Raw genomic sequence first — 13318 nt, forward strand, 5'->3', positions numbered from 1 at the left:
AACACTATAACGTAGGCAAAAAGGTCCATAACCTTTTGCCAGAATCGTGGAAAGACGGGAGTGTTGTCAAGTTACGGAAGGTGTTGACCTCGCTCTTTCATGACATTGGTCGTAGGGAGTCAGAAAAGTTGATGCATGCCACGGATTGGAGAACCTTACTGGATGTCAAAAATAAAATATAAAAAATATGGAATGATTTAAAAAATATATATTTATAGATGACAACCATGAAGTTTCGCATAAATAAATTGTCTATGTTTTTATGAATGTATGTATGTGTATGCGCATGGGTGTATGTACATGTGTGTGTATGTACATGTGTATATGTGTGTATATTTATATATATGTGTGTATATATGTGTATGTCTGTATGTATATGAATCAAAATGTGTATCCGAATAAGTTTATATTTTGTTTGTCTGTGCTCTATATTAATTTGTTAACTATTATAATATATTAAAATGTAATTGCCTAGCTTGGAACGGGGTATGTACCCTTGTTAGCTGGGCAAAGTGAACATGGAATTGTATTTTGATAAAGAGTGTGAATAAATAAATAAAATAAATAAATAAAATAAATAAATAAATAAATTAAATAAATAAATATCATTGCATACTAAATTGACGTTTCCTTGGATACGGTTTAAAGCATTATAAGATGCATAGTAATTGGTAATTCTCGAATAAAATGAGCAAGACTCAACGTGCCAATTGTTACGCCACGCTCGACGCGAACGAGGCAAACAAAAGATAACAGTATTATTAAATCAGTATTTGTACTTATCGCCTAACGCGAATCCAGAGAAGTCTGCTTGCGGTGCTAAGACTAATTATTGGGTTATTTGTATCATTTAACGAGAGAAATTATCGCTAAATTATTATTAAAATTTCAATCGTGATACGTTCAAAGGAAAATGCAATATAATTCCTGTACTCGTATTACGAATAACATGATTTAAGGAACAAGCATGCAAATGAATCGGAGTTTTCGTTCGAAAATAATTTGTAAGGAGGCAAAAACAAACGCAAATACGTAAACGTTCCTTAGTGTCCCATACAATTATCTTTAAATCCAGATGTAAAATCATTGGCGCCATGGTGCAGTTGGTTAAGAAGTCCAAAACTCGAACCCTACTCTTTCATAACTTGATTTCCATTGTATAATAGTATTTAAAATTTTATAAAAATGGCCATCCAATAATAAAACATTTGATTTAATCATAAGAACGCAAATATTTTCTTAAAAAAAAAATGTGTCCAAGAAAATTTGACATAAATCACCTTTGAAGACACATTTCTTATCTCTTTTTAAAAATATTCTTTCTTCCTTTTCTTTCCACGTCCCTATCAAATCATATTATCGAAATAATTTATTTATAAACACATTTTTCAAGTTCAATTTTAATATAATTAATAATCACATTTCATTTTAAAATCATTTCCTAAAACTGTTTCTCGATAACCCTTGACTTCTGTAAGCTAATGTTGAATAATATATTTTAATTTGTTTTTAAGAAAGACTCCGAGAGTTTCCATTTTTGTTTTAATTGTGTTTAACAATAAATCTTTATATCTAATAATCTTATTAATTGTAACTGCCCCAGAATAAGTTTGCCAATTCATGGAATTACAATAATCTATTGTACATTTATGGTATTTTGAAATGATAAAAAAAACCGTATCCATTTTATTTGTTTATGGTTACATTAAATGTTCAACAAGCTTTGACGACAAAGAGTTGATTACTTAATAAACAAAAAAATCTACAAAAAAGTTGCAGTTACATCTTATACAATTAGAGATATAAAAAAAATAAGAAATAAGTATTTTTTCCATCTGCCAGTCTGTAGCACTAACTATGCACAACACTCTTTCCTCTACCGTTCTTGCTCTAACAATAATGTTTTTTTTTTCATCTATTGATATATTTTACATACTTCTTAATTTACTTAAAAATAAATTAAGATTAATTATTTCTGGCTGCGATACGATCCCACTTACTATATAATGATGCACACTCCTGAACACTTACTCGTACACCAATACACATAAAACACACATCTACACTTACTCTCATACAAATACACATAAACAAATGTTTTTCAAGTGTGCAACTCAATTTTTACTGTGTGTAAGTAAACAATTGATTTACACAATTACCAACTTAAATTGAATTAAAACAATTCAGTAACAGTAAAAATATCAATCTAAGAAAATGAGACTCACTAAAATAAAATCTAACATAATACGCTTTATTACATTAATTACAGAGTTGTCTATAATTAAGTTACCTTATTTTTTGTGTAAAAGAAAAACGCTTAAACATTCAACTTCATGGAGGTCAGATACCACAAAATTATTTGCCAATAATTAGTTACGCCTGAAAAAAAACAAATTTCTTCTTCATCCGTTTGTTTCTTTTTATGAAGAATAATTCGAGTTGTTATAATCAAATCTTTTCGTAATGTTAATCGTTCGGTTGAATTTCTGCATAGTAAAGAACCCTGCTAATATGCATTCACGAGAGCCAAGGATTAAACTATGGAATGAGTTAAAATACTGCGTATATTCTCTTTGTGTTTTATTCATGAGTTCAATGCAATTCAATTCTATTCGATAGAATTTAAATATGTACATCACAAATAGAAATTTTAATGCATGCGTAAAAAGATAAGTAGTTTATTCGCTTGAATAGTAGCTGATTCTTGTTGGAAAACGAGACATTTAAAACAAACTACCATACACATTTAAGTTTTATTCTAGTCGATTCTAAATTTTGTAGAGGAATAAGTAACTAATAAACAAGCAGACCCGACAGACGTTGTCCTACCTGAACGTTGGCTCGCCTGCACCTTGGAAAACGACTTTTCATTGATTCAAGTAGGTACCTAGGTACTTGTTTATGATTGAATTCCAAAAATAAAAATTATTGACGTTCAAATATTTCAATTTAAATAGAAACCTAGGTTGAATTCTAAAACATAAAATAATTAATTTTCAAATATAGAATCTTATTGCAAATGTCAAACTTGTCTCTTTTCACCAACAGGGGAGCACTTTATTCATGAATGCAATTTTTTTAAATGTATTTACTGTCAGTTAATATTATTTGATTGTTACCAAAAATCTAGTTAAATGAAATAAATGAAAAGAAACTACAAGGAATGTAAAGAGAGAATCTGATTGGGATACATAAAGAGCAAATATGTTGTTTATAAACATTAAAAAACAAATTTTTTTAAATACAAAAAACAATATCCCTCCATTTTTTTGTATATGCATCTCGCCGAATACAACCCTGGTATGTAGATGAAAAATATATTTATGCTCCCAATTTTTTTTCACAGATTCGATTAAAAATTTTAATATCTACGAACACGTACAGCGCAAAGATCTGCATTTCACTGAAAACCGCACGTAAATCAGTTGAACCGTTTAGGAGAAGTTCATTGACATCACACGCACAAACGAATTATATATATAAAAATAAATTCGTATATTCGAAAAAAAAAACCTTTTTATTTATTCTTTAGACCCAATTTAGAAATAATTTAGATAGGGTTTTAAAAATATTATTGTTGTGAATCCCTGAGCTCTAAGTATAAAACAGTATGGCCCATTTCACACGCATCGTCAAAAACCACACGGCACGGTAAAAATAGGATGGGTTCACACATATTATAAATATTCAAAAATTATTCAGCGGCTTTTCTACTCTCAGGTAATAAGCCTACGAATAAAAATCGGGTGAAGATTAGTTGGTCTCATGGTGTACAAGGTAGATATTACGTTTGCCTGTGATTATACAAATAAAAAAACAATCAAAAATGTATTACGATTAACATTAATTCACTTCATGTTATATTTAGAATTTAAAGTAATTTATGATCGTTTTAATAAATTTGTAATTTTTTTCAAATACACAGTAAAAACTAAACAATTTGCGTATCTTTGCAATATTTATATATTTATTGTTCTCGGTGAGACAAAAACAAAAATAAACATAAATTAAAATGGACATAGATAAAAAACGTTTTAGAGAAGGTAAAATATAAGTCTTGGCATCTACAGGGCTTATGACCTGTCATTTGCTGGTTTAAGTGGTCACTTTACACACTGTCTTACATTCACCATTATACCCCTATTTAAACAGCTTTATTCCTTCAACCCTTTCATCTGTTAATGTTTGTGAAGTTGGAGAGCTGAAACCTTTAATTATGCTGGTGATATTTATCGAATTGAATTTTTTCACCCACATACTAGGCCGTTGCCTAGTATGTGGGTGAAAAAATTCAGGCGTTCCTGAAAAATTTTTTTTTTTTAGATTTCTATACTTTTTCGTGAAAATAAATGTTGAAATATAGGCAGAAGGGTAAATGTTATACAGTGTGTAAAGTGGCCACTTAAACCAGCCAATGACAGATTTGTAGATGCCTAGATTTCTATATTACCTTCTCTAAAATGTTCTTCATCTTTGTTGTAAAATGTTCATATTAACAGCTCCCCAGGGAGTTAATTCCAGTCGTGGTCTACAAAAATTAGGACAAATTCAAAATATTGTTCATACATTAATAATCCTTAAAATAGTCGTAAAAAATAAAATACTGGTTTTATATAAAATGTATGAACGTCTTCCTAGAATATATTATGTAGTTTTTTGCGTGTCGACTAGTTATTAATTATACTATACTACATAATCGACGCTATTGACATGCATAAAATTAGTCATTATACTTGTAAATAAAGCAATCAGTCGTTTGCAGTTAATGTTTTTTTTCAACATCAGAATAGATAGGAGGTTCGATTACATTGGTAAATCGCGTTGCAAAACCCCCCGATTTAAGGAAAACCACACTGATATTATGTATTTGTACGAGTTTACATGAAATATCTTAATAAATATCAAAATGACTTTTCATGATCACATCGAAAGAGCATGTAACCTTTCCCTAAAGATGTTGGATTTTATTTTCCGAACAAGAACATAACTATATCTAGAACTATAGAGAATCCCAGTTCACTCAGAATAATGTTCAGCTCGGTGTTCCGAAGTCCAAAGCAGCTTTAAGAATTTAAAAACAAGAAATTAAAAAGTATTTAACCGACAAAACGACACGCACTGGACGCGGACAATTGAAGTGGTTGGGTAGGAGAGGGGTAAGGGTTTGTGCGAGGGATGCTAGTCCAAGAACCTAACCCTTCCCTTACTGTGCCAAAAGCATCCACGCCTCACGGTGCTGTGTAGTCGTTACACATACAAAAATGGAAAAAAAAATAATGAAAAAATGGAATATTTTGAGGCAATTCCTGAAATTATTTATAGTTGAAAACAAAAGTAAGAATTTTAAAAATCAAATTGCTAAAAATATGAAAAAATCCATCAGCTCATGCTCGCAACGCGAACGAAAGAACCACAACTGATGAAATTTGGAGGGCTACTATTTGGCATTGGTACTAGCAACTTTGCGTGAAATTGTCTTTCTCGCTCCGAAATATATTCGTAGTATCAAGAGTAAGACGTTAATAGTGTATGAGACAATTGAACGTAGTTTTTCAGAAAGCAGCCAGCCATAGAAAAGTGTAGCTGAGATAATAGCATTTTGGTGAAAAGAGTGAATAATTAAATCCACAAAAAAGTTGAAATGTTTTTGACTTTGACAAATGATAAACATAAACAATGAATAAATTTAATTTTTTTTATACTACAAACAAGAATTTATTTATGTTTTTGACCAGTTTTAATGATTTTTAAAGTACCATAAGATTTTTCTAGGGCTGTGGGTGTTTTCTGCGAATTGAAAAATGTTGTTTTTGTGACACTATTTTCAGAAGGTGATTAATATAGTTTTTTAAATATAAAAGCGGTCTTGCTGTTTTTTGCAGAACAGAATTGTTCTTACAGCATCCGATAGTACAACATTTTTTTTTCAAAATGGATGTTTTCTGAATAAAATAAAATAAGATAAAAATAAAATATTAAAATACTTTATACTCAACTAAAAACGATTTTAAACTTATAATTAACAATAAACGTTATGTGTCATAAGTTAAGTTACATTCTACAAGAATAGAATTTGGAAAACAAAAAATACAATGGTTGTGAATATTTTACCTTTGTAAATTTAAAATGAAAAAAAATAAAAAAATATTACTGTATTTACCCATCATTACTCACCCGCGACGACAATGCCTGCATGCTGTCGCTGATTTCCCCTTTGAATATATTATTATTCAAGTTGAATATATCACTCGCATTGGCTCCAATAATATTATTAAACAAATTGCAAATTCTATGTATACATGAATTTTTTTCTGCATAAAGATTTACGTCACAAAAAAATAATTTGGTGCGACAGATACCTACGTTTAAAGGGTAAATGTCAATTAATTTAACTAAGCGTATCAGGGCAGTCAGTAATGCCATTTAAAAGCTATAATAAAAACATTAAGTCAGCAATCTATTGTCTGTTGTATTTTTGCCGGCCTCGCGGTGTAATGGTCATCGAGTTTGCCTACCATGCGAGAGGTCTCGAGCTCGATTCCCGACATGGATGATATGAAATATTTATTGAAAAGGGTATTTTCACACCAGAATATTCCATAGTCCCTGGACTGGTACCTGAAGCAAAAGACTTATTATCTTACCTTCATGTAATAAAAATAATCAAGGAACGCTGCGATTGGTGTACTAATGCAGTGCCCTATGCACCATTAGGTGCAGAAAAAGAATTTTCATGATGATATGTCGTCTATTATCCATAGAGTCTATCTTAAGATGTATTTTCGCTTCATCGTTTTATTAAATTGGAATTTATTTCTGTATTATAGTCATTTCATTTAACAATGTTTTAAGTATGTCCAAATGTTTGCAGACTGTTAGTTAGAGTCTATCTTAAGATGTATTTTCGCTTCATCGTTTTATTAAATTGGAATTTATTTCTGTATTATAGTCATTTTATTTAACAATGTTTTAAGTATGTCCAAATGTTTGCAGACCGACTGTATTTCCTCCCTATGAAGTTATTTAGATCTTAATTTACATTAATTACTTCGCCTATGTTTTAATATCCACATTTCCTGTAATTGCAACTGAGAGGGAAAACATTATTGAGAAGGGGATATTGAAGTCTAGGCATTTACAGGGCCTATGACCTGTCATTGGCTGGTTTAAGTGGCTACTTTACACACGGTGTAACATTCACCATTCTGTCCATGTTTAAACATCCAAATTTCCTGATCTCTTTTATCTGACGACTTTTGTGAAGTAAAAGAGCTGAAACCTTTATCATGTGGGTGAGATTCATACGGCTTAACCAGTTGTCTAGTAGGTGAATTGGTTCATTCTTTATTTTACAAAAGTCAACAGATGGATGAGTTAAGAAAATGTGGATGTAAAAACATAGACAGAATGGTGAATGTTACACAGTGTGTGAAATGGCCACTTAAACCAGCCAATGACAGGTCATAAACCCTGTTAATGCCAATACTTCCATATCTACTTCTCAAAAATGTTTTTCCCTCTCTGTTGAAACAAATTTAAACATTTCATTTATTTATTTATTTATTATTTTGTGTATTTGGCTAGTAAAATGACATAATTGTCTGTCTTAAAACATGATAGAGTCTTATATACACTGTCAACGTAAATTCATAATGATGTTATAAATAAATAAATATTTATCTTTATTTAAAAAAATTTCATAATTCTCATTTCGCATCAAATGTGCATAGGAAACTGATATTTTGATCTTCTTTTTTTACATAGAGATAATCAGAATTACTCGATATTACAAAATTTGTCTACGATTAATTATTATAATTATGTTATAACCGGGTTATGGTCCTTAGGCTAGTGTTGCAGACTCGCGGATTAGAGATCCGAGGTTCGAACCCAAATATATCCTCACCTGATTCCGATTTTCCAATTCTTTGTTTATTTTTTATTTTATTTTATTTATTGAGGATATCATCGGTAATTAACGTGAAAAAATATAATAAATAAAATATACAGAGAGAGAACGAAACCAATGATAGATATTTATAGAAATACATGAAATTTACACTTACATAAATTTCTTTGCGTCTGTAAAATATGTTTTATAATTTAGTTGTGACGGTTAGTGTGTTTGTGTAAGTGTGTGAGAGGGTGGAGGTGTGTGTTTTTTATTAATATTAGCACATATTAGCACAAGTATCAAAAATATATAAAACATGAAAAATCAGATATGAAATAAGATTTCATTAATATGAAATGGAGAAACTATTTAGTATAAGAGAAAAATGTGTGTTTTAAATCGCACATTTTAAATGTTAATTAATTACAATAAAGGGATCAATAAGTGGAAAATTCAAGTTATACACACGAGCCCACGTATAAGTGGAGAGTCCTGGGCATCGTACGAACTGCTTGCACATGAAATAGAGTGCTCGACATGTCAAGTTATTTACAACCCATTTGAAATGGCTCGAAAATTGAAATATTTGGGTAAAAAAATTTATAAATAAAATTTAAAAAAAAAATCTTTTGGTCATGTTATATAACTTCCATTAACATTTATTTAATTATTAAATAAAATAAGTTTTTTAAGTGTACCTGTTAAATAAACGTACCCATTCAGAACAATTTAAGAGCTGTATAAACAAAGCAAAAACATGATTGACGTTTATTGTTTTATTTTTTTATGCAAATGAAGTGTTTATTCAATTCAATTCTCATCTCTCTGTTTGCCATTTACATTTTTCCTGAAATCGTTTTACGTCATAGAATTATAATGAAAACGACCACTTTAAATAAATTCTTCGATTTTGTCAAATATATTTTTACGTATTTTTTACATTCAAAGCATTTACTTTGTCAAACAATATTTGAGTTTGTCTAAATGCTTGCAGACTGGCTGAATTTCCTCCCTAGGGAGTCATTTATATTTATATTAATTGCGACAGAAAGGGAAAACATTATTGAGAAGGGAATATAGATAAAAATATAAATATTATTCGTAAATATTATTATGCAAAGACTTACCGACTTTTCATGTATATCGGTTTTGAGACGTACCTGTTTCTTCGTCAGGACACTCTTAACTAAACCAACATGCAAATACTAGAATACACTTTCACTTTTACCATCGCCGTGGTATATGTACATAGTATTTACGAAAATATACATAAATAAAGTTAAAGGGGATGTAAACACCACCGTGTCTGAACATGCACTTAAAAACATAGGTTGATAATATTTACAATATGTTGTGGATTTGGTAGGAGGTTGAAATTTACCGTATTGGTTATTTCCGTTAGTTTAATACGTGGACTAAGGTATTTAATTAATTATTAGTGGAATTTTATTTTCTACAGCTTTCTTAATGAGAAACACCTCCGCGTTATTGATTTTTTACATTTTGAAGAGAACGTCTCGAAACCGGTAAACATAAAGAGTTGGTAAGTGGTTTTATACTAACGTTTATTAACATTAGTTAACATTTTTAAACACAAAGTAAATGATTATATTAATTGCAACAGAGAGGGAAAACATTATTGAGAAGGGAATATTAAAGTCTAGGGCTTACGATCTGTCATTGGCTGGTTTAAGTGGCCACTTTACACACGGTGTAACATTCACCATTCTGTCCATGTTTAAACATCCTCATTTCCTCAACTCTTCCATCTGTTGGCTTTTGTGAAGTAAAGGAGCTGAAACCTTTATGAAAATTAGGAAATTGTTTTCAGGCATTGCCTAGTAGGTGATTTAGTTCAGCCGGATGAATCTCACCCACATAATAAAGGTTTCAGCTCCTTAACTTCACAAAAGTCAACAGGTGGAAGAGATGAGGAAATGTGGATGTTTAAACATGGACAGAATGGTGAATGTTACACTGAGTGTAAAGTGGCCACTAAAACCAGTCAATGACAGGTCATAAACCCTGTATATGCCCAGACTTCTATATTCCCTTCTCAATAATGTTTTCCCTCTCTGTTGCAATTAATATAAACATTTACTTTGTGTTTAAAAATGTTAACTAATGTTAATAAACGTTAGTATAAAACCACTTACCAACTCTTTATGTCTACCGGTTTCGAGACGTTCTCTTCAAAATGTAAAAAATCAATAACGCGGAGGTGTTTCTCATTAAGAAAGCTTTAGAAAATAAAATTACACTAATAATTAATCAAATACCTTAGTCCACGTTTTAAACTAACGGAAATAACCAATCCGGTAAATTTCAACCTCCTACCAAATCCACAACATACTGTAAATATTATCGACCTATTTTTTTAAGTGAGTGTTCAGACACGGTGGTGTTTACATCCCCTTTAACTTTATTTATGTATATTTTCGTAAATACAATGTACATATACCACGGTGATGGTAAAAGTGAAAGTGTATTTTAGTATTTACATGTTGGTTTAGTTTAGAGTGTCCTGACGAAGAGACAGGTACGTCTCAAAACCGATATACATGAAAAGTCGGTAAGTGTTTGTATAATAATATATACAAATATTATTTATATTTTTATGTATTAATTTCGTAATTTAAATATAAATAATATCATATATCGTATCTTTATGAGGCTATAAGTCCTATTTTAAGTTGAATTATATAATTTTAAAAGTACGAACATACTGTTTATACAAGAGAGTAAAAAAAATTATTTTAAACAAATACCTAATAAATATTCCTCAAATCACAACTTATGACACCAAAGCAATTATACGCTAAAACAATACTCGCTTACAGATTCAAAAACTACTTTTACTCAAATAAAAGACATAACCCCTACAATACATCACATACAAATAATATATTCACTTGATTCTCAACACAAAAAACAATTTAATCAAATACAAACTAAAACCACTTTCAGACAAAGAGATTTTAAGTATTATTCAATTAAATCTGTAACCTTATTCCACTGTCTATTAAAACAATTAGTAACGAGAAAATGTTCAAAAAGGCTATAAAAAAATGAATAGTTGAGCTAGGCAGAAGTAAAATAGATCGTCTCATTCACCCAAACCAATATTGAATCAATTGCTCTACAAGCTGATGTCGGATTTTTGTTCTTTTGTTGTGCGTTTTGTAATATAAATAATAAAGATGTACATTAAATAATTATAAACATAAATACGTAGTGTTTGAAACTGTCTGAATATTTTGTTGATTATCTCTGTTTATTAAGCTAGTCTTTTTTGTTTATTCTCAAATGTAAAAATATTAAAAAAAAAAAGTATATTGTTAAGTGTCCTTGGCACAGGTAACTCCAGTGAGGTCACATAATTTTTATAATTAATTATAATTTATAAGAGAAAAATATGAATAAATAAGTAAAAAATAATGAAGCCTCCAAAAAACAAATAATGAAATCACTTTTCAACGAATGAAATTTACCGATATTTGTTTCTGTTTTTGCTTTAATATACTTTGTAACATATTTTGTAAATCTCATTAATTAATTACTTTTTATAAACCAATTCATAGTGGTCAATGTAATAAATCTGTCGCTTAGTTTTGAATAAAAAAAATAATAATTAACAAATACATTTAAAAAGTAACATCAAGTGGAAAAGATAATGAGCAACTCAATTTAGGATAAGTAAAAATATGTAACTGAAAATAAAATTTTGGAGAAAATATAAGACAATAATAAGCAGCAATCTTTTATAATTTAATTATAAAAAATCTAACTTAAAGTTAAAGCACAATTTATACGAAAAGGAAACAGTATTCCGCCAAGGAAATATCATTGGATGAAAATTATATTTTATTAATTATTTATTTATTTAAAACATCAAGTACAAATAATTAGTTATTAGTTAGTAGAGTTGGTTGAAATTTTGTACTATAAAACGACAAGTTTATTTAAAAAAATACATAAATAAAAATAAAAAATAACAGCTGTTTTTTAATTAGGAGAGAAGGCTTGAACATAAAATCTTCGCAAATTTGACCACATAACCGAGTATCGCACGCAACTACACTGGCTCAGTATCAGGCATAGAATAAACATTCACATTCTATCACTTTTTCACAATATTTTAAATAATCCCACTTCACCTGTTTATCTGAGAGAGCTCATCCAACCTCTTTCACAACACGGACTATCTCTTCGTTCTAGTAACGAGAGAACCCTTTTTTTTTTGCCTCCTCTTTCACAGTAGTAGCCGCTCGATTGTGGAATAATCTACCCACTAATGTTAGAGACGCCCCTTCTTTATTTACATTTAAGTCAAGATTGAAATGTCACTATCTAAATATTTAAATTGTTCCTTTATCCCTCTTCTTTCCTTCCCATCCCCTTTCCTCTCTTCATAGTATAGTGTTATTTTTTTTATTTATATATTTATTTTTGTTAATCTTTGCTTTTAATTTTTGTATAAAATTGTAAGATTCAATATGTCCATGTATTTATAATTTTCTCAAACTGAACGGTTTGGGTAGGTAGGAAGAAATTGCCTTAAGGCAATATGCCCGCCCTTATATGTATATTTATTGTATATGTATATAAAGTGTCAAATAAATAAATAAATAAAACATATAACTTTTTTTTTAAAGTGCATTATGTTATACATATTAAATGATAAGGAATGTAGAATCAGATAATGAGTTTGGAAGGAGGGAGAAAGAGGCACCGAAGGAAAGAAAAAGGGTTAAATATATATATTTTTAAAAAAATAGTAAAAATTCAGGGAGTTCAGGATTCTGGGGATAAATAATAATGTTTAAGGCGATTCTTGAAGGTGGCTAGAGAAGGTGCATTTTTTATATGAAGAGGTAGCTCATTCTTAAGTCTAGCAGTTTGAATGGAAAAGGAATAGCTGAAAAATTATGTGCTGTATTTTTATAATATCGTTGTTGCATCGGTAATATCCCTAAAGTGATTTTTATTATTCAAATGTATTTTTAATTTGTCATTAAGATTACACAATGTCGTTTAAAGAAAATGTACTTAATTGTTTTTTAAAACATAATGTTTTTTTTTCCTCTTGTTATCAAAAAAATAAATAAAAAAAGAATTTTTTTTATCAAAAGGTTTATTGCTTAAATTATCTCCTTAATTAAAAATAATATTTTAATATTACGTTAATAAAATTTGTATAAAACCACTCACCGACTAATCTGTCTACCGGTTTCGAGACGTAACCCGTCTCTTCGTCAGGACAACAACACTACACCAACATGCAAATATCACATTATTTAAAAATAATGTATTGAAAACTTTTGAATAAAACTCCGGTTGGTCCCTTTTTCTCTTATATCACTCAAATTACATACATTAATATTATTATTATAAATCAAATTTCTCTTTTGAAATTTTGTATTA

At 29.4% G+C, this 13318-nt stretch overlaps 2 protein-coding genes across 2 annotated transcripts in view; one reads left to right on the top strand and one right to left on the bottom strand.

The window, feature by feature from the left end:
* Lrt (Leucine-rich tendon-specific protein) overlaps positions 1-13318 on the top strand; it is a 280436-nt gene that overhangs the window by 176058 nt on the left and 91060 nt on the right. The gene's annotated exons all lie outside the window — the stretch shown is intronic.
* Positions 1-13318, bottom strand: part of LOC148282073 (lysozyme-like) — a 28548-nt gene that overhangs the window by 13692 nt on the left and 1538 nt on the right. The window lies entirely within an intron of this gene.

The sequence above is a fragment of the Micrasema longulum genome, unplaced genomic scaffold, assembly GCF_059751315.1.
Source record: "Micrasema longulum isolate JH-2025_06_02 unplaced genomic scaffold, ASM5975131v1 h1tg000379l, whole genome shotgun sequence".
Lineage (NCBI taxonomy): Eukaryota > Metazoa > Arthropoda > Insecta > Trichoptera > Brachycentridae > Micrasema > Micrasema longulum.